This window comes from Arachis stenosperma, chromosome 5 (assembly GCF_014773155.1).
Source record: "Arachis stenosperma cultivar V10309 chromosome 5, arast.V10309.gnm1.PFL2, whole genome shotgun sequence".
Classification (NCBI taxonomy): Eukaryota; Viridiplantae; Streptophyta; class Magnoliopsida; order Fabales; family Fabaceae; genus Arachis; species Arachis stenosperma.
This window is the reverse complement of record NC_080381.1, coordinates 127,483,994-127,507,710: the sequence shown is the minus strand read 5'-3', so window position 1 is coordinate 127,507,710 and position 23,717 is coordinate 127,483,994.

The window sequence follows — 23,717 nt, the reverse complement described above, 5'->3', positions numbered from 1 at the left end:
AGGGATGAATCTAGAAATTTGGTAGAAGATGGGTCGAAAATTAAAATATTATATAATCAAATATAATATTATATATTCATTAATATATATAATCATAATTAATATTTTTTTATTAAAAAAATACTAATAAATATTTGTTATATAAAAAATTTATCTTAATTCTTATAATTTTTTTTATTTTAGATTCGATAAAATATAAAAATTATTTTATTTTTATTAGCTTACTTTTTTAAAAATATTATTGTGATAGTAAATTATAATTTTTATATTTCATATCATAAAAAATATACTATAAAATAATATAAATAAGTTATTCTAATAACTTTGTTATATATATTTAAAATATATTCATGAATAAAATATATAAAATATAATTATTTTAATGAATTTATTTAATATGTTATTAATATAATATCATGAGAAAAATAAATAAATTTTAAAATAATTTACTTTCATGTTTGTACTATAATATACAAAGATTTTTTTAGTTATTATGAATATTAAAGTATTTTTATATGATAATAAATGTAAAAATTAAGAAAAAATATTTAAAAAGAGAAAAAAATTTAAATATTTAAAGATTTAAAAATTTATTTAATCAAAAAGTGATTGGCAATAATATTTTTCTCAATTTAAGAATTGTTACTTGTTTTTAAGTTTAAAATTTAATTATTTATCTAAGATAATTATTTATTCTATTTTTTAAATAAAATTATATAATATATAATAACTTTATGTACTTAAAATTGTTAATTTTGTTCAAAAAAGTTGGGGACCAAGGCCTATACTTAATCTGTCTCTGCTTATAGGATTAGATTACAAATTTTATATAGGTATCCAATTTTATCTGTAGATATGTGAATACGCAATAAATAAATAATAAATAATTAAATATAAATAATGCAATTTTTATTATTTTTTGTTAAGTTTATTAATTTTTTATTACGTTTTATTAATTTTTGTCATTTTTTTCTATTTTATAGATATATTCAATCTGTAAATGTGTTAATTAAAATAAAGTAAAAAAAAATTTGCAAATATTATAATCTGATTCGATAATTTTAGTGCAGAATAGATTGAAATTTTGGTCATATCTAATCTACGAACATCCAATTAAAGGTACACATGAAAAAATTGGAAATCAATTATATTTCTAGAATTCTAATAATAAAATTATTCATTAAAAAAAATAACTTGCCATGAAATCACCAATTTTTAAAAACAAAGTTATATTATATAATTCTTGGGAAAAAGAAAGTTATATTACATTGAACTATGAATAATTTAAATTATTTCAACTAAGAGTAATTCATGAGTAACAATAATAATAAAAAACTTGAAAATATTAACATTAATTATTTTCAAAATTCACACAAATCATTAAAATCATAATTTAACATAGACGCGCACACGTGTGTATTATATATATATATATATATATATATACACGCGCGTGTTTTAAGAATAATCACATACATTTAATGCATTTCAAATATATTTCCCAGATTAACAATGAGAAAAATAATGATAAAAATTGTAATAAAGATGTTACCAAAGAGAACGAGCAATATATGGCAATATGATGACTATTTGTATTCTTTATAATTAAGATCTTTTTGGCTCTGAATATCTCATGCACACTAGCTAGAAAGGAATGAAATAAAAAAAAGAATATGTCTCACTCTTCAGCATCGGATAAAATATACATTATATTATTTGAGGTAACAAAAATAGTAAAAAAGTGGAAATCATTAACATATATAACTGGATAATTTGACAAAATCTCAAATATATATAAGGTGCCCGCAAGGTTGTATCAATCATTATTGTTTTAACAATAAGAAAAGATAACTACGAAAAATAATCATTTTTGGAATATTGAACATTTGAACTTCTAAGTGATAGGCGGCAAAATAATCATAATTAATGTTTTTCATGTTTAATAGGTACTATACGGTGAAATTAGATATTCATCATAATTTATCTTTTAACTAGTCATTATTTATTATAATAATTATTTTTAGATATTATTATATCTCAATTTTTTTATATATTTAAAATTTAAAATTATATATCTTTAAAGTTAAAATATTTAAATTTAAATTTAAATTTAAATTTAAATTTAACAAAACAAAATAACAAACTAAAATTAAATTCTAACTAAATTAAAATTAAAATAATACTATCAAAATCAATTTTTTTAATTTTAAGACTGGTATATATGATTTTTTAGTTTCTAATTAACAAGAATAATTAACATAATTATTTTTGGATGAGTTTAGGATGTATTAAAAAATTATTTAGTATATAATTTTATAATTTTAGATGTATTATAAAATTATTTATATTAAGAAAAATATAAATATGGATTTAAACAAATTTTGGATGTGTACTAAAAATATTTTATATATTATTTTATTATTTTAAATGTGATAAAAAATTATTTACATAAAAAAAAATATAAACACAAATTTAAATAAATTTTAGATGTGTACTAAAAATATTTTGTGTATTATCTTATTATTTTAAATGTGTTATGAACATATGTAAAATAATAAAAAAATACCACAAAAAATAATCACACGAGAAAAAGAAAAAAAATAATATTCACAAGCATATGGAACTAAAACATAATTGGATACAGAAAAAAATATATAATATTATTTAGTTGATAAGTTAATTTTATTATTTATTATTTTAGATGTGTAATAAACATATTTAAAATACTAAATCAAATCTTTACAACACATGCATCTAAAATTTAAGATAAAAATATCATTATTTATAAATTCTATTTAAAAATACATCAATCTTTAAGCGAATTTTAAATATTTATTAAAAAATTTTAATATTTAGTATAAAAATATTATTATTTATATTTTAAATTTATTTATGATTTGTCTCAAATATTTTTATTATTTTAAAATATTTTTTTAAAAAATAACCTTAATTATATATACCTTATAGAAAGGTATATTTTTTTCTAAGGCTCAATTCTAAAATCTCTTAAGATAATCATGATCATACTAATTTACATCTCATTTGTTATTATACATATTGAAACTTGAGCGTCATTGCTTTAAACCTCAAGTTAATTCATTGCTACTGCATAGCATCTTTGATGGAGTAAAAATTCAGGTACAGTCGATTTTATATGAAGTTGATCTATTAGATAATTTGACTAATTTTTATCTAATGGCTCTGATATATCAACTTTACGTGAAGTCGACTTCACCTGAATTTTCATCCTTTGACCGTCTTCGTTGCAACTCTTCCCTCAACATCGATCATCTTCGTCGTTTGTCGCTCTTCTGTCAACCAATATCAAATTCATGTCGAATAAGTTTGAAATATGGGTAAAAACATAATGAACAAAATGATTCACAATGTGAGGTTAGTAACGGTTAGCATAGGTTGAAACCAGAGAAAAAACAAGTGATGATGAGTATGTAGAATACCCAAGTACTACAACTCTTGCATGAATTTTTGCTGCAATTTTGAAATTTTGGAAATTTTACATTGTTCAAGAATCCTGTACACTGTCCTGAAATCTAAAATAAGTATAAAAACTTGAAATAAACGATTTTTACATTAAAAAAAATTATTGATAAAAAAAGAGAGTTCAGATCCTATAGGACTAAATTAAAAAAAGTAACTGCTTTGTTAGAATCAAGAGGAAAAAATATAACAATCTCAAAAAAAAATTATATAATGTGTTTTATTTTTTTTATAAATTTAGAATATAAATCTATTATAAAATATTATAATTAATAATTAAATTCAAAAGCTGATTAATGAATAATTGTTAAAGGATAAATGACATTATTGTATATTTTTGGTGAGACAAGATACAACGGATGGAATTTGTCGAAGTTGGCTGGTCCTCACAGTGCCTTGATTGCGCTCCATTATATCATTATTTTCATTTCTTTCTGAAAATATGACATATTATATAGATACCGATGGATAATTCTAAGAGTTGATTTGGTAAATTTTGTATTAATATAAAAAATAATTTATTAAAGTTAATTTTTGACAATATTTTAAAAATTATAGCATTTATATTTAATAAAGCAAACTAAAGTTAACTGTTAATAAATACAAATAACAATAATTATATTTGATTAAATAACTCTTAAAATTAAAAAAGATTATAATAAATATATAAAAAATTGGATATTAATTAATATATAGAATATTTTAGTCTTTTAATTTTAATACATATAAACTAATTTTAAGAAATCGCAGATTCGAATCGCCCTATCTTTAATAAAAAAAATTAATTTTAAAAAATATTTCATTCTTTGAATATTTTTAAAATCTACAAATATAAATAACAAATCTTTTTAATTAACAAAGCACACAATGATGTGATTTTGGAATATTTTGTGCTTTTTAAAAAATACTAACACTTCTTAAAAAAAGTTTTTCTAATTGTCTACAGTATTTTTTAATTTAACAGACTAAAAATTAATTTATCATAGATGTAAATTTTATTTAAGAATTTATCAAACTAAGTCAGAATTTCTATCAATCTTTTGAAAAATATACAAATACTGGAAATAATAAACAATCTGGCATACCAAGATAGTGAAGCCCGGCCCTCAAATGATAGTTTTCCTTTTTGTTTAGATTGCTTTCGAAAAGAAAAGATTTTTTTCACTCATATTTTCGTTGATTATGGATTATTACACCTACAATATATATTTTCCTAAAACCACGCCTTTTTTTCTTAAAAGTTAATTTAATAGATAGAAACACATTAACAATTATCTTTAATACGTTCTCTTATACAATTTTTTTTCATGAATTTATATAAATAATTTTTCTCTTTTTTATTTACGTTATTTTTGTGCTAATTTTTTTTCTTTTAGGAATAAAAAAGATCAAAATTTAAATATGTAGCCATAAAAATTAATTGTATCTCTAACACATTTGAGCATAAATTTTAAACGTATGCATTTGTCTTATAATTACCATTATTATTCAAGATCTGTAATTTATTTTTTTTTCCACATGCCAATTAATCAATTGGTATGTCTTGACCTTTAATTAATTAGTTAATTGGGCTAAATAATTTGAGATTCAAGTCTGTCACAAAAAATGAGAGGAAAAAAATGTTTTAAAATTAAAATCAAGATGGCAGCAGCTGTGAATTGAGCTAACCCTAAACCATCATTACGTCTGCTCTTTGTTGCATTCTGTATGAAAATCTATAAATGAATAAGAATATTGAGCGAGACAATTATAATGATTTTTAAAATTAAATTAGTCATGTTTTCTTTTTGTTGGAAAAATTAAATAACTTCAAATCTTCAATTATTAATAGAGTTTGCATAATGATGGTAAAGAGAATAAATAAATAAATAATAAACTAATTAGGAAAAGTAGAAGAGTTCAATCTTTTGGCTACAGCATCGTGATATGGAACCATATATATGAATATTTAAAGTTGCTTAAAATTTCTTTGCAAATTCAGCATAAAATCTTGACTAACCAGTACTACATATTAATTAAAACAAAAAATATTACATAATTAGCAAAATTTATTATTTTGACTAATATTTAACTAATTAAAATGTTTTTTATATTAAATTTTAAATTTTAAATATTTTTTTATTTTGAATTTTAATAATATAAAACTAAAGTATTAATCTAAAATATTAGCGCAGCTACTATTAATAAAAAGTGTTGGTTCTTAATATTGTTGTTTAACATATATATATATATATACTACGAACCTTATATATTAATAATATAACAATTATTGAGCTTTCGTAAAATGTCAAATTTTAATATTATTTTTCTAATGATCAGATAAAGAATATTATTCACTAATTATGTGCAGAACATGTTATGTTTTATATATAACTCCCTTACATATATAGTAAGAACTAATTTTAATTTATTGTTATTGCTAATAAACAAATAAATTAAGGCTAATTGTTATTTGGACTGGATTAGGTGTGAAAGTTTGACCAAAAAGAAATAAGTACAGTAGTTAATTAAGCTTGAAAGCTTTAAGATTTTTCTATTTAAAATCAAATTAATAAACTAACCACAGCTAATTAATTAGATTATCATAGGATAATTTTTTTCTTTAATAGCCAAACAGTAGTATATTATATTTAAGACATGGATAGCTTTTCTTTTAATACTCTTAATAAAAAAAATCTATTTGTAATATCTGCTTTAGCTTTCGCGTTGCTTGTTGAAACTTAATGCTTACTTATAAACAATATATATATTATTAAATAGAAAAAATTAATTAAGATTATTATGCTTTTATGGACTGTTAGGATTATTTTGGAGTAAGTTAGGTTGTTACTTTTTGTTACTAACTGCCATGCAAGATCACTTCTTGATCTTAGTATGTTAGCTTGGAGTCTAATAACGGGTATTTAATTTTATCTAATTCGATCGAGTAGGATTGTTAATTTAATCCGCTGTAAATAGGGTGAATTGAGTTGAGTATAGAGTGAATTGATTTGTAAGTCTATCTAATCCGGTCGAATAAGATTGCCAACTCAATCTACTGTAGATAGAATGAGTAAGATTGAGCACGAAGTGCGTTGATCTGCGGTGTGGGTAGAACGAATAGGACTAAGTGTGAAGCGAGTTGATCTGCAATCCTATATATGTTATATAAAAAATATGTTATGAGTGAGTGATGAACCAAAAACCTTTAATTCATATATGTTATAACTACTAAATCAAAATCTTCAATTACAAATTTAACATTTTTATTTATATAAAAGTCAAATCTATTTAGTAATATAAATATCAAATTATAACTTTAAGGTCTCATCAAATTATTGAATATTACATTTTTTATAACTTACGAGTAGAGTTGGATATTCGCGAGTTGAGGTCGGATAGGATTAAAATTGACATATTGTAAACTTGTGGATAGAATAGAATTAAGTTTTAGTAAAAAATCAACCTGCGAATATAATTAAAATTGAGTCTAAATCCTATCATATTCTACTCATGGCCATCCTAAAAAATTTACATGTAAATCATTGTAGAGTTAATAATTTATCATGGTGATGTAAATTGAGTTAAATCATGGTTGGTTGCAACGAATTAGTAAGATAGAGATAAATTATTGTTGGGTATAATAATTTAGTAAAGCTGACTATGACAATCCAGTAAAGTAAGGAGCAATTCGTGAAATTCTCTCACTATTTAGTATGGATTATTAGCCTACAAATCCATATATACTAGTTTAAATTGATTTAGATGGTAAAATTGATATATATTTTATTACAATTTGAATGGTATTGATTTGATTTTTATTTTTTATTCTAATTCAATTTTATTTAAAAGATCGCACTCGTATCTTTTTGAATTTATTTTTTTAAACCAATTCAATTCAAAGTAGTACTATGATTTAAATCAAATAGGTTTATATTTGATTCAAAATTTTAAATTTATTTAATTTAAGTAGCGCATCCTAATTTTAAAAAAAAATTTAAATTTTAGAATTTGAATTGAAGATAAATCTATTTAATTAATCCGAATCACAATAATTTAAATCGAATTAGTTTACAAAATAAATCCAAATTGATATAGACACAATACTATGCAAATTGTAACAAAATTATATTAAATTTGCTATATAAATCAATCTAAATTGACATGCATTTAATATTGGGAACTACTCAAATGAAGATGTAAAAAACATCTTTTTATGAAGATGCTTTGTATAAAAGTGTAATTTAATGATTTGGTCACATTTCAAATAAAAATAACACTTTTATAACATATCAAAATCTAACCTTACAATCCATCCTTCAAAAGTTAAAAAGAAAAATTATTACATAAAAATAATTATAATATCTTCATGGGAGTACCCACCTTTAATATTTATAGTCCAATTGTATGTCCATACGAGTGTAGGAAGAGTGTCTCATAAATTGCGCTCTGCCTTAATTGTTGTCGTAACTCGTAAGTAACCAATATAACTTACTAAATTGTTAGATCAACGATTATTTATTTTTGTCTTACTAATTTGTACCTAATAACAGTTTAACTTCATAGACATCGTCATAGTAAATTATTAGACACTTGCAATGATTTATATGTAAGTTTTGAGTTTACTTCGTCAACAACAAATTAAAAAAGAGAACACAAATGCATATATTTTTCAATCAAGATATACATATAGAATTGTTTTTCAACCAATTTATTTACCTAAATTACCCCGAAAAGAATGTACGTGAATTAATTAATTCATCGTATATCTTGCTGAGGATAGTAATATATATATATATATATATATATTAATTAGTCTTACTCCTAATCTATCTATCTATCTTGGTCAGCCTATATATAATTGTTGCTGCACATTTTAATTTTAATCAGCACGAATCCCTTGAGTCAAGTTTATTATAGGAGCCAAACTGTGACCAACCTAGCTACAATCAAGTCTATATATTCTAATAACTTGGGGATATGCATTTATCAATGTATAGCTACTGATTCTGAAATTAAATTTTATTGACGGCAGAATTTTTAAAGCTCAACTCAGATAGTGACCTTGAAATTTTAATATACAGTTCTTCGAGAGTGACACTACTTGATTTATGTCAAAAAGAAAAATTAATGTAGGATTGGTTTAACAAAAGAATGTCATATATTCCACTATTGAAACAATTAATCACTCTTAACGATATAATTTCTTTTTTCTTTTTTGCCCAACTTTAAGAAGGTTAATAGAGTTTGTGTAGGAGATGAATAAGATGTCAAGTAGTGTGTATGATTGAATTATGAAAAGCTAAGTTACAACACAGAAGGATATAGAGTATTATATAACTCATAAATAAAGAATAATAATTTTTTTTCTTAGATTTGTTTTTTAGTTTGTCAATAGTAAAGATTAAAATGGTCTCTATTAATTTTTTTATTCTGCAAAAAAAGATTTTATTACAAAATAGAAAGTGACAAATTGATTGGTCTTAAATCTTAAAAAATAATATATAAAGTAGTCTCTCATAAAATAAAAAGACAATTGGTCTTTTATCTTTTATAAATTCAAACAATTTATCCAAATTATTAGACAAATTAGTCTACAAATTAATTTTTAAAAAGCTAGGCACTAATTTTTTTATTAAATATGTTAATAAATAAATTTTATTTTTATTTTATTAAGAACTAATATGTCTTATATTTTAAAAGATAAGTTTAGTTTATCAATTTTCTAAGGGTAAATTTATCCAATACAAAAAAATATTGACACATTATGAACTATTTTAAGAGTTTGTTTATTTATCAATTTTTAAAACTAAATTATTTTAAAACAAGAATATTTAATTTGTGATTTTAAACAGGCTTTTTCCATAAACAAAATAATTAAATTGTTTAATTATTTCTCAAACAAATTAAATATAAGCGACATTAATTCTTAAAAAAAAAATCAATTGGCATAATAAAAACGCCTTGTATAGCCTGCGCCCTGTGGTATTTGCATTGAAGAACACCTTATATAATTAAGAAAAAAAAAAAGTCTCAAGATGCCTGCTACCACATGCAATACAGTATTATTGTTATATATTGAATAAATAGAAATGCTATTTGAATACTAAAATCAATCACAAAAATTAATTATTATGTATTTATATATAAATATATAATTTAATTTATTTTTAATATATGTTATATTAATAACTAATTTTAATATATACAGTACTTAACATAATTAATTGAATAAAATCATATAGTGGCCTCCAAATATCACATCTTCCTTCACATTTAACAATTTATTATCCTCATTTTTTATACGCTCTAATATTCAATTTAGTTCTTAAATTTTAGGATCTAATTTAAATTTATCCCTAAGATTATAATTAATTTAATTTAAACTCTAAAATTTATAATAATAATAATGTGTATTAGTTCTTAAATTAATTTTAGCAGTGTGTTAATTTAGTACATTAACTTGCCATAATTTTAGTTCCTCACTTAAGTTGTATGTGAGTGAGATTTATTAAAACTCTTAAAAATTTTATTGTTATTCTTTAACATTCTTGTGAAGATGATATTAACAAATTTAATTTAAAAATTTTGGAACTTTGAGAGCAATCAAACTTCTAGAAACTCTAATAAATTTCGATTATATATAATTTGTACAAAAAATCTAAATTGCAATAAGTTAACATACCAAATCAACATACTATTAACAAAAATTATCTTAAAAATTAATGTAAATTACGATTATAAATTTAGAGGTTTAATTTAAGTACATTAAAATTTTAAAGATGAATTTGAGTCTGACAGTCTTACCACACACATTTCAAAAATAAAATAATTATTAACGCTTTATATTTTTGTCATTGCACATAAATGACATAAGAAATTATTGTTTATTCTATTTGAATAAACTATAATTTTTATCTATAAAAATTTAAAATATTGACAAATTTATTCATAAATATATAAAATTAATTTTTGTGCTCATGAAAAATAAAAAAATATTATTTTTATTTATAAAAATTCAGAATATTAATAAATAATTTATACATGAATCAATGTTTAAATACTTTTATCACATAAAAATTATCTATTGTGATACTAAATTAATTTCATTTGTTTTTTATCATTAAATTTGTCAGAAATGATTGTTCCTCCTACTTTATGAATTATGATAACATATTATGACTATAAACCAATTAAAGGTAAAATGTGAGTATAATAGCTAGATTGAATCAATTTTAAACTATGTTACACAGTTAGTAAATATTATTATTTTTTATTAATATTTAACTAATATTTAATTAAAAATAATTTATACTTATATTTATAAATATTTTATACACAGAAAATATATAATTTATATTTAATTTATATGTATCAAAATTTTATATATATGAATTAATATAGTTTATATTTATATTTTTTAAAATTTATATATAGATATTAATAAAATTTATTTATTAAAAATAATTTAATATTTATAGTAATTAAATAATAACTAAAAGTAATAAAATACTAAAAATTAGTAGTCCTAAAAGTTTCTCATCCATTTTTTTTTCTAGAAAATACAACAAAAAGTGCTTCAAATTAAAAGGCATGCAGTTGAAAAACTAGCCTCATAAATATGGGCCACTAGCTATAGTAAAGATTAAAGAATAAAGGATAAAGATTAAGTGAAGATTATAACCGTAAAGAAGAAGTCTAGGAGAATAGACTACTGGTAACGGCAAAAATTAAAGGCACATAAACAGTACCTCTTAAAAACCTTTCCATCCAGTTTGCGCCTTAATTAGGTCATTTGGTGCTTCTAGCGACGTATACATCTCATACATGCTTTCTAGTTTCTAGATTTGTTGAAGGTGTGATTTGCATGCCTGGATGGAATTGGGTCCAATCGAATTGAGTTTTGATTTTAATGACTTTAGTTTATATTGTAAGTAAACGGTTTAAATTTAGACCTGTTATTTTTTATAGATTTTTTTAGGCTCAAGTTTAATTTGTTTAAAGTCTGATAAATTTATGAGCCTATTTAAAAAAATTGTTTCGTGAATTTGAACTAAAAAATAATAAAATTAAAAAAATAACTTAACATTAATTAAATAAATTCTAAAATTTATAATTCATAATCTGTAAAAAAAATTATTTAAAAAATAATTCTTAATCACATATTATAATCATACTTATAATTCACATAAACTTTTTTTGAAAAAAATATTATAATATTAATTACTATTGACTATTATTTTTTTAGTTTTTTTGTATTTAATATAAATGAATATTTGAAATTCTAAATTAAGAATAATTTATTTTTACAAAAAAATATTTTGACGAATTGGCTAATAAATTTTGTAAGTTTTTTTAAACTCTATAATTTAATCTTTTCAACTAATAGGTTTTACAAAAAACTCAAACTTGACATGTTTAATAAAATAAATCGAACTAAACCAAACCTAAAACGAACCGAACTACGAATTCCCGTTGAGTAACTCTACCCCCTTTCACCTAGGAGTCTACAGCCTGGCCTGTGTTTAGTCTGGCATGGCCTGTTATAAAATAAGCACATGCTCATATTTTTGTAAAAGTCTTAATATATTAATAGGTCAGATCTAGACTAACTAATTACTAATTAATTTTATTGGTCTGTCAAAACTGTCTGGATCTGTTAACACATAATTAAATATATAAATAATTTTATCATTATTAATAAAATTATGAGATATTTTAAATGTATTATATTTTATTATAAATACTTTTGTATATTTTAAATATTTTAAAAGTTTAAAAATTCATATAAAAATTAAATATGATATATTACATATAAATATTTTTATTAAAAAATGATTTTTTAAATAATACTTTTATTTTTATAAAAAAATTATCAAGTCTTTTAATAGGTTTCAAGTCAGACCAAACTGAATAACAGACCAGACTTAATATTTTAAAAAAATCTATAACAAATAAACTATAAGTTAGATTCAAGTCAATTAACTACATGACAGATCAAACCTGTTAAGAACAAAGCCTGATTTAAACTGGCCTATTTATACACTTGCCTAACTGTTTCTTTTCACTATAGTATTAGATTTCAATTTCTTTTCATTCTAATAAACTATTAATGAGTTTTTTTTTTTTTTCATAAAAGAACCGGTCAATATTAATATATCCAAATTTATGCATATATAATGGGCAAAACTCATCAGAAACAGCTTTTTTTAATAAAAAGATAAAAAAAATAAAAAAAACAGTGATTATTAGTTGTATCATATTATGAATTTTATATAAGACACCAAAAAAATTATTATGAATTTCATATTTTGAAATGGATAGCTCAAAATGCTGTAAAATTTGCCACGTTTGCGAACCGTCACTAAATACGAATTAAAGGCATCTTCATGGCTATTTTGTGGCCTTCCAATTATGCAACCGCCAGAAAATTTGTCACAGAAGTTATACTAGAGATTGTTTAAAAGCATTGCAAACCGGTTTTAACCGCAGTGAAAGGCAAACAATAAAGGCGGCTAAATAGCCTTTTTGGCACGGTAGCCTTACTTTTCTTACCAAGCACTTTTTAAATAATTATAAATATATCTATTATCTATTATCTACCAAAAAAATTAATTGATGTTATAATTGAAAAAAGTTAAACGTGACTAAAAGGAGATTATTTTGCCTCAATGTAGTAATTCAATGCTATGCATCATGAACATAAAAAATAAACCTAGTACTTCCGGAGAAGGGGATGTGCAAAAGTTTAGAGGCGTAAGGTTAAGTGGCAGCGGCTGTAATATGACTATTATAACAATGTGTTTATTATGATGCCTAAAAATTATCGTATAATTGCTAAAAAAATAAATAAATAATTTTAAATTTAAAAATATAAAAATAAAAAAATTTAAATATTTAAAATTTATTATAAAAAATAAATTAAATAAAAATTAAATACCAAATAAAGATACTATAAAATTAGCCATTATAACAACCCATTACTCTGAGCTAAAGCTTGAATTCAAAACTAGAGAACAACATTTTATATTTGGGGCATGATAAATAGTGGTTATAGACTTATAGTGATAATTTAATTTTGGTCATACTTAAAAAATTTTGTTAGAAGTAAAAAATATTATCAAAATATAAATTTAATTTTAGAAATATTTAAAATTTTGGCATCATTTTTAAATATTATTAAGGTATATAACTATCGTAGCCACAATAATGATAGTAAAAATATAAAAACATTTAGGTAATAAACTTTTCTTTTTAGCCAACTTTTTAACAAATCAGCTAATTTTAAAATAAAAAAAATCTAAAATGATTGAAACTAACATTCAAAATCCTTTAAAACAAAAACATCCAAAACCTAATAAAAAGAAATTAAATATTTAGAATCATTGAAAAAGAATATCCGGCGAAAACAGCATATTTAAGAGCGATAGGTGCTTTTTTGCACTGCAGCAGTAGGATTGTTCTGGTGATGAACGGTAACACTGGGCGAGGAATGACAACGCTGGACACGGAACGGAAGAAACATCCAAAACCTATCAAAAAATCTAAAATCATTGAAAATGAACATCCAAGACCAAACAAAAAAAAAATATCCAAAATCATTGAAAAAAAAAAGAAATCCAAAACAAAAAGAATATCCAAAACCATTGAAAAAAAAAAGAAATCCGAAACCAATATACCCAGATGTGTTTTGGAACAAAAAAATATATCAAGTTATAGCCAATAACACAAGAACAGCTAGACCTCTTATATATAAGTTCAATACCATTCAATTAGTTGAATGATAAGAAAAGTATATTATTTAATTGGAAATAACATGGCTAAGAAATTTCGGTGTTAAAATTAAGAAACTTTCTGTGTCACGGTTAAAAAGTTCCGGTACTATTTTTCTGATAAATTCTACATAATTCAAAACTACTACTACTCCTCCTCCACCTAGGGTTCGCAGCAGTATCCAAACCCATAAACGCTCGCCCACCCCTACTCGGTCGAGGTGGGTAATTACCCGACCCGGTGTAAGGAGGGGTATAATCAGGGCGAGGCCTCTGTTGGGTGGGGTAGGTCGGGTTTAGGGTGTACCCGTCGCAAGGAATATAAATAAAAAAGTATATATATATATATATATATATATATATATATATATATATATGTATATACTTTCTTAGAAGATTAGAGTTTGTGCCACTCCCCTACTCGGCCGTTACCCTTCTCCTCCACTTTTTCTTCTCGAATCTAAAGCCTCCATGGCTCCATCTCTCTACCTCTAAACTCTTTGTTCTAATCTTCTTCTTTTTCTATCACGCTGCCTCACCTCCCCTTTTTTGCCACTGTATCGCACACACTGTCAGCCTCATCTCCATCAAGTTACACGTGATTCGCCGGCATCGATGCATCACCTCCTCCTTACTGCATCGTCGTTTGCCTAATTTTGTCGCGCTTTGTCGCAGCTTGTCATGCATCATCGGCGTGACCCGACTCACCCCCTCCTTACTACTTTGCTTGCTGCTGTGACCAGAAGCTCTTTCGTGACCAGAAGCTCGGCTCCTATCAAGCTCCTTTTTTTGATAGGTTAATTGTTTTAAATTTTTTTACTAAGCTATATGTTTTTGTTGTTGCTGAAAGATGTATGAATATTGGTAAAGTTTTTAATTTTTGATTTGTATATTTTTATGTTTTTTATTGTTATGATTTATATTGTTTTTTTTTTTCAGAAACAATCTAGTATAAACTTCAACCGTTATACATTTTTATTGAAGTTGATATTCAGTATTTCTCTTTAATCCGTTGAGCTTGTGGTCGTCGCAGCTTCCTGTGAGCCCGTCATTGGAGCCCCTTCCTCTGAGCGCATCGCTATCTTCCTCATTTGTCTCTCTCTGTCCACAAATAAGTTCTGCCTTTCTCTTTCTCTCTCTCTCTCTCACATTGCGAATGACTCAATCTGCACTTTTGAAATTGTGAATTTATGCTGCAATTTTGGTATTTAATTATGTTTGTGGAGTTCTGCAATTTTAGTTTTTTAATTTTGGTATTGGATCATTTTTACATTATATTAATGAATTTGTTAATTGCTATCTCATTTGATTTTAGGATTTAAATCTTGACTTTCAAACTTTTAATGATAATGAAAAGTTGGAAAGTGATGACGAATAATGGATTGGAGATATACTTATATCTAATGTTGTAATTTTTTTTACTATGGTGTTAAATTTGTTTAGTGTTCAAACATTGAATTTTTTTTAATTTTATGTTATTTGACATTGTATGAATAATGAATTATGTTTTTATTTTAATTTATGTATCAATATGTAAATTTTAAAGTGTTATTTAATTGTTATAGGAGCGAGATGGGTACCCGTGTAAACCCCGTTAAACTAGTAAATAATTAGTTGATAAATTAATTCTTAATAAAAAAAATTAGAAATATGAATATTATATCAAATTAGGATAGAGTTCATCGAAACGAGAATTTTGACACTAATTTAAAAAAAATTGGTCTAAAATTGGATCAAACGGGTCGAATCGATTGAACCAGACCCGTGGGCCCAACCGGGCTAGCCTTTAAATAAACCCACGTTCCTTCTTTTCCCCCATTTTAGCTAAAGCAGCGTTGAAGCATACAGGGGAAAGGAAAGAAGGAATATTTCCCGTAACTCCTTCGTCCGAGCTCTGATCGCCGCACCATTTGCGGCCACGCGTCCACCGCATCGAACTCTACATTTCTACCGGAACAATTTCATAGGAAAGCCATTAATCACACTCAGCCACTCCTTTCCCCCAATTTTTGAAAATATTGTAGGGGTATTGAATTTCTTTACTTTTTGATGTTTTAGGATCCAATTAGTTTGAGAAAAACGTTCACTCTTGCTTATATGAAGCTTGGGTAAGGTGAGGATTCCATAAATTCGACTTAAATTACTGAATTTATGTTTTTGAGTATTAAAGTAGGTATATATGTGTTATAAATGTGTATTAGGTTGTGAATGAATAATTGGATCTTGAAATTGTGGATATTGGAACTTGGAGGAAGCTAAATACTAGTGTTTTGTTGAGGTCTTTGGGGTTGTGCTTGTGTTAATAAGCTACCTTGATCACTACGAGAAAATCGATCAAGGTATGGTTTAGGTTTCTTACATTTAATATATAATGTTCTGTGAAAACTTAAGCTAGATGACCTTAGGATAAGTTGAAATGCATGGAAATGTACAATGTTTAATGTTCTTAACATTTATGGTGAAAGATGGATATGTGATGGTAATTGTGGATGTATGGACAACAATGTGATAATGGTTGAATTGATGATGATATGATTATGTTTACATTGATTAAATGTATTAAGAGATTGTTGAGATGTGGAATTGAGCTATGTTGTTGTGTGATGGATTATAAGAAATGGTGAGAGATCATGTGGTGAGGTATAGCATGTAATAGGGTTGATTCCAAGTGTGAAAGGGCTGATTTGTGAATGAAAGAAAATAATGAAATAGAGGTTAAGGAGTTTTGCAAAATTTGGTTTTTGGCCGAACTTCAGCGAGGCATAACTTGGCTTTTGGACTCTCAATTTGCTTCCAACTTATTTTAAAGTGAAAATTGGGTTCGTGAAGTTTATGTCATTTGAAAAATGGGTGAAAAATATTTTAAATCGAAGAAGTTATAGGTGTTAGAAGATTTGAGCTCAAAATTGATTTTTTTTTTTTTGTAATTTTGCAGCTTTGCTACTGAATCTGTTTTTTTACAAGAATGTACGTCCATGCGTACGCGTGGCATGAAATTTTGAAGATATGTACGCGACTGGTCCTATGCGTATGTGTGAGGAGTTAGCAAGCATGTCCACGCGTACGCATGACCCACGCGCACGCGTGACATGAAGTTTTCTCCTACACGTACGCATGACAAAGGGACGCGCGCGCAAGCTGCATCTTTACACTCCCACACGTACGCGTATCCCTTATTTAAGCAAAAATGGTTTTCAGAATTTTAAACCGCACTTCAAGCTTCTAAAACTCTATTTTCATTCCTTTAGTCATAAATAGTAGTATTAAACCTGATAATCAGATGAAGCTAGTAAATGGAAATACTTAGAGGTGAAGTAAAGATGAAAAGTGATGAATTGATTATAAAATGTTACGAATGATCATGTATAATACTTGGCTTGATAATCAAATGAATGATCATGTACGATACTTGGCTTGAATGATTAAATGATCTGAGATATGAGATTCCCTGGATAGAGTACCGTGGCTTACCACCATGTGTACCAGGTTGAAAACTCGATACTCTATTGACCCTACGATGTAAGGCTGGCGAGGCACTCCCAGGAATGGTACCCCCATTGAGCGATTTGATACATATATGAGTAAAAGCTATGCATAGACTCATCGGATGCACGTCGGGGGGATAGTTCAATGGTTTAGCAAACCGGACTTGTCGGGTTGGCTTGATAACCGACAAATGAGACTCATCAGCCATAGGACAATCATGCATCATATGCATACTACCTGAATAACTTGTTTGTGCATTAACTGGGTGTGCCTAAGTGTACTTGCCATGCTAAATGTATTTGTTACCTGCAGTATTTGTAACCATCTTGTGCTTGCTTTTATCTGTTTATTTGTCTATGAAATGCTGACGGAGGTGGAGGTATGGAGGAAAGACAGTATGGGACTTAGATTTAAGATTAAGTTAAGTTAGGTTTGGATACTCTTCGAAAACCACCTCTTATGACTTCTGTTTAATACTTTAAGCTCTATAATCTGAGTGTCGGCGTTCTAGGATTGCCTCTGGCATTTCTAGGACCTTATATATTATGTGTGAGACACCTTTACCATACTGAGAACCTCTGGTTCTCACCCCATACTATGTTGTTATTTTTCAGATGCAGGTCGAGAGGCATCTCGTTAGGCGTCTGGACTCCTGAAGCAAAGTGGTTACTAGGTTATTTTGTTGTACAGTGATGTATATATATGTACTTAGCTTTCTCTCCGCATAACTTGTTCTTTTTTATCCTCTTAGAAGTTTATGGAGAGACAGGATTTTGTTTATGTATCTTTGGATTTTGGATATGTATATAAAATATTCTCCGGTCAGCCTTGACTTCGCGGGCTGAGTTAGGAGCTCATTATTTTGTATCTTTGGCACTTTATTCCTACTTTTATTATCTTATGTTTGATAGTTATAGTTTTCTTAGCACGCAAGTTAACTCGTTTTTTGAGCGTTGCGCTTTTATTTCACGATTTTTATTTCATCTATTCTTCAAGGTTCCTAGTATATTATAATCTTTCTGCCATTATATGTATGCATTATATTGTAGAGGTCGTAATACCACACCACCTTTGTTTTACGGCTTAAGCATAAAGCTCAGTGTGGTAGGGTGTTACAACCCGCAGAAACGACTTAGGGTACAAGATTTTACTACCCGCGGATACTGGTGGGACAGGTAGTGTCTAAGTAAAAAAAGGGTGGGTGGGATCAGGTAGGGAAAAAACCCGCCCCACTACCATTCCTACGTCCACCACCTCCTCCTCCTCCTCCTCCTCCTCCTCCTCCTCCTCCTCCTCCTCGTTGTCGTTGTCGTCTTTCACATTCTCATAATTCTTAGTTTACCATCTTAACAAAAATATGTGTCATGTTTAAGAATTTCGGTGTCAAAATTAAGAAACTTCCGGTGTCATGATTAAAAAATTTCAGTGTTATTTTTCTAATAAATTTTGCATAACTCAAAACTCTCACTCGTCTTCTTTTTCTTCTTCATCATCTTCTTCTTCTTTTTATTCTTCATCTTCTCCTTCTTGTTTCACCTTCTCATAATTCTTCTTATTTCATCATCTTAATAAGAATAAAAAAAGAAAAAGAGAAGAAAAAATTTAAGCAAAGAAGAAGAAGAGATAAAAAAATGCGATGCTGCAATAACTACTTAGAAGAGGAAGAAAAGAAGAAATAAAAATAATCAACAGCAACAACAACAATAAAAGAATGACGATGAGCAAGAAACACGCGACGAAAGAAAAGAATGCGAATAAGAAGAAGTGTGTGATTTACGCGCACGTTGTATCACTAGTTTTCATTGAGTTTAGACTAATTTAATTGAACTTGATTGAAACAAACATTTGAATGTGTCTATATAATTATAAATATTAAGTTAAATAATATAAAATGAGCTTAGTTCACTACAAGAAAAATGTTGAATATCGTCGGATTTGGCATCGGAGGTTAGTGTCAGGTTTAGCGGCGACTTTACCAGTGAATTTTGTAATGAATTTGTCGAGCAAAAGATTTACCATGAATTTTGGTTTCTGACGATAATAGTTGGAGGGAAAAGCAAAATAATTGGTGCCATAATTACCGTCGGATTTACAGGCGAATAATTCCGAAGATAACCTTGATTAGTGAAACATTGCATTTTGGCAAACCGCAAAGCTTTACCGGCGAATAAATCTGACAGTAAGTGTGCCCTAAATTTGAATGTAGATCCTCTTTTTCCTCATTTTAAATTACTCTCTCTAACCCTCTCGGCTCTCGCCTCCCACTCTCTCTCTAACCCTCTCCCCTTTCCCTCAACGTTCCCTCTGGTAGCCTCTTCCGACGGCCCCTCTAGCTGTTTGAACTAAATTGCTACTACTAGGGCCGCTTCTGCCACTGTTGTTGCCCCTATTGTTGATGGATAGATTTTTTGGCACATTCTAGTTATAGATGAAATTCTACCAAAATTTCTAAATAAATATAAATATAATTGAAGTTTATAGATTACTTCAAATAACTTTTTAGTAAACCACTAATTTTAAGTTTTTCATTCATAGGTTTACACCAAATAATAATGCATGTACACAGGAGTGTACTAATTAATGTCATCAGGCTGATATACGGCCATCCACGACTGAGCTACAAAAAGATCTCAGCTAAGACCAGATCAGAGAACAATAATTTTAGAAGTGGGCTGTAAAAACTTAACATATTCAAACCTTAGTTAGTTTATATCTTCTATTTTATTTAATTATGTATTTAGTTTTAATTAAATAATTTTAGAAGTGGGCTGTAAAAACTTAACATATTCAAACCTTAGTTAGTTTATATCTTCTATTTTATTTAATTATGTATTTAGTTTTAATTAACTCGTGCTAAATGTACTTTTTGCTAGAAAAAATTATATGGGACAAGACTCACGATCTCATGATCAAGAAGATCTTCGACCATTGGATGGTTAGGCGACTTCAGTAGATGTTAGAGGACATATGTGAGAACCGCGACCACCTCACTATTTAGCTTCGCCCAGACATTAAGAAGGCACCGTATGTTTATTGGGAGACTAATGAGGGGTTCAAGCATTGCCATCTCATAAATAGATCTAATAGGGCATCGACCTGGTTGTCGAAGTATATTGGTGGTTCAGTGACTTGCATGAAGACAAAGATCAGGTTGGTAAGTAACTTGTTTCATTTTATTATTAAGTTCATTTCGTCTTAATATAATGTCATTATTACTTGACTTAACATGTGGTTTCAAAATGTGTAGTCTAAGTCATTGGATCGTGATGCGACGATGGGAGAGACCTTCATGTATACTCACACGTTGGAGGAGAATAAGGAGAGATTTACTGGTCAGCAAGCTGCAGATTATTATGTGAGTAAATATCATGTGATATACCATTTTAAAATTAATTGTAACCCTAATCATAAAATGTGTTATACAGGAGCCCTACACGCAGAGATTGGAGGCCACAACCCAGCAATCTCAGCGTATTAGAGACAATGATAACAACTCCGCTGCATCAGTCATTAATCCTGACATGGTCTGGTGCGAGCTGCATCTGAGCCGTACAAGAATCGTGTCTACAGACTGGGATTATTCTTTGCCGACAACCTCCGCACATCTACATTGAGACAATCATCCGCTTTTGTCACCAGTCACCCCGTCGATCCCAAGGACGGCGTTGATTTAAGAGAGCTGGTGCTCCTCTTCATGCAGAGCCTTTACCAACAGGCTCAGCAGCTGTAGGAGTCTGAGGAGAGGTATTAGGTGATCCTCTCACGCATGACAGACACAGGTAACCTCAGGCTGGAGTGGAGGCGGTAGCTGAAATGGCTTCAGTGGATGGAGCGACAGATAGCGGTGTACTAAGATTAGATGCACGTCAGTGGTAGCGACATTGCTGGTGGCAGCGACAGCGGCAGTACTGCTGGAGGGGCACAAACGTCACCACCTAGGCCGTCGCCTCAGCAAGACTAGCGGGACAATGACGATGACTATCAAGATCTTTAGTGACTAGAATTTTGTTTTAGACTGTTTGATTGTATTATATCCTGTGTTATTTGACTTTTCATTTCATTTAACATATTTGATTTCTATTATTTAGAATTTGACTACTAATTATGCAAAAAATAAATTTGAATAAAAAACTTAGAATTTAACCACTAATTGCATAAAAAAATTTAACCAAAAAAAGGAATTAAACTTATCGTCAGATTTATCGAAAAAACATTCAACAGTAAAAATGTATGAACAAGATTATTTGACGTCAAAGTTACCGTCAGATAAAACATGCTAATAATTGACATTATAGTATTCGTAGCTTAAAAATTAAATTCCGTCATTAAATTCGCTGCAAATTACTGGTGAACAGTAAAATTTAACGATAAATAATTACCAATAAAATTTACACCGTTAGATTTAATCTAATAAAAAAATCAAATAATAATCTTATTATCAATAAATTATTTAAATTTTTTATCAGTAAATTTAATGGTATGAGCGTTTTAATAAATTATATTCTTCCTAATATTACTGTAGAAAGTAGCCTAATTTGGTATTAGCCATTAAAAAGGCTGTGGATACCATTAAAATGTTTTAAATATATAGAAGATTCGTTTAACTTAAATATATATGTGCCACGTTAAAATGTTTATTAAATAGAGAAATCAATTGTAATATTAAACGATTATATAAAATCAGACAAACTAATTAACTTATACCCTAACGACCAATATTCGAATCATAATAAATTTATTTATCATTAAAACCTCAGCAATTTAAACACAAAAACATCAATACATACAACAAAAAAACCACAACCATATATGAATATTTAGTTTTTTTTTTCCTCTAAAAAAACCATCCAGTATCCAATTTGTGATTTATTATATTTAATGTATATTTTATATTCTAATATATAAGAATGATTAATTTGATGAAAGTTTGATAGTTAATTTTTTATATATCTCTTCTTCGGTAGATATTAAAAATTCTTGACCCTTAATGGTTAATCTTTTTTATAGATAATGAATGTATTAAGACATCTTTATAGTAATACAAATGGGGAGCTCATTTGCTGACGTGGCGTTCATACGTTGAGTCTGGGAGTTTATTTGCTTACGTGTCGTCACTAGAAATTTTTAGATTTATATTTTTAAATTATAAATTATTATTTGCTCGGGTTATTATTTTCAAATTTTAAGTTTGGGTTGTTTTACTTAGGTTGTTATTTTTTAAATTTTAAATTATTTTATTTGTTTGGATTATTTTACTTAGGTTGTTATTTTTTAAATTTTAAATTATTTTATTTAAGTTGTTATTTTTTAAATTTTATTTAGATTTTATTTAGATTGTTCTTTTTTATATTTTAACACTATTTTTTAAAAATCTGTTAATTCTTTTTAGCATAATTTTTTAAAATTTTGTTGATTTTTTTTAAATTGCAGCTACATAAATTCTTTTAAAGAAATTTAGAGTTTTAAAAAAATTTACGTTAATTATTCTTCGGTTGTTACATACTAATATTATAATAAATAAATATTTACGTTAGTTTAGAATTTTTAAATTATTATTTATTTAAGTTGTTATTTTAAATTTTAAATTTGGGTTGTTTTACTTAGTTTGTTATTTTTAAATTTTAAATTAAAGTCAACCAAATTTTAAAAAATTTAGTTATGATGCAACTATAAAAGGATAAGTTATGAGAGATGTAAACACCACAATTTAAAGTACATCAATTTCTTTTTTATATCCAAATCTCCCTACCTATTCCAATGGCTGATATTCACAAAATTGCTGACATCAATCCTACAATCGACAATTTGTGTGTACGTATACGAGTGATATGGTTATGGACACTATCAAGTTACGGAAATTCTCCATTGCCATGCTCAATTGAAATGGTTTGACTCGATGAAGACGCGAGTTTTCTACTAATATCCTTTTATCCATGACTCCAAGGTTATTTATTTATTTATTTAAATTAAAGTCTGTGTACA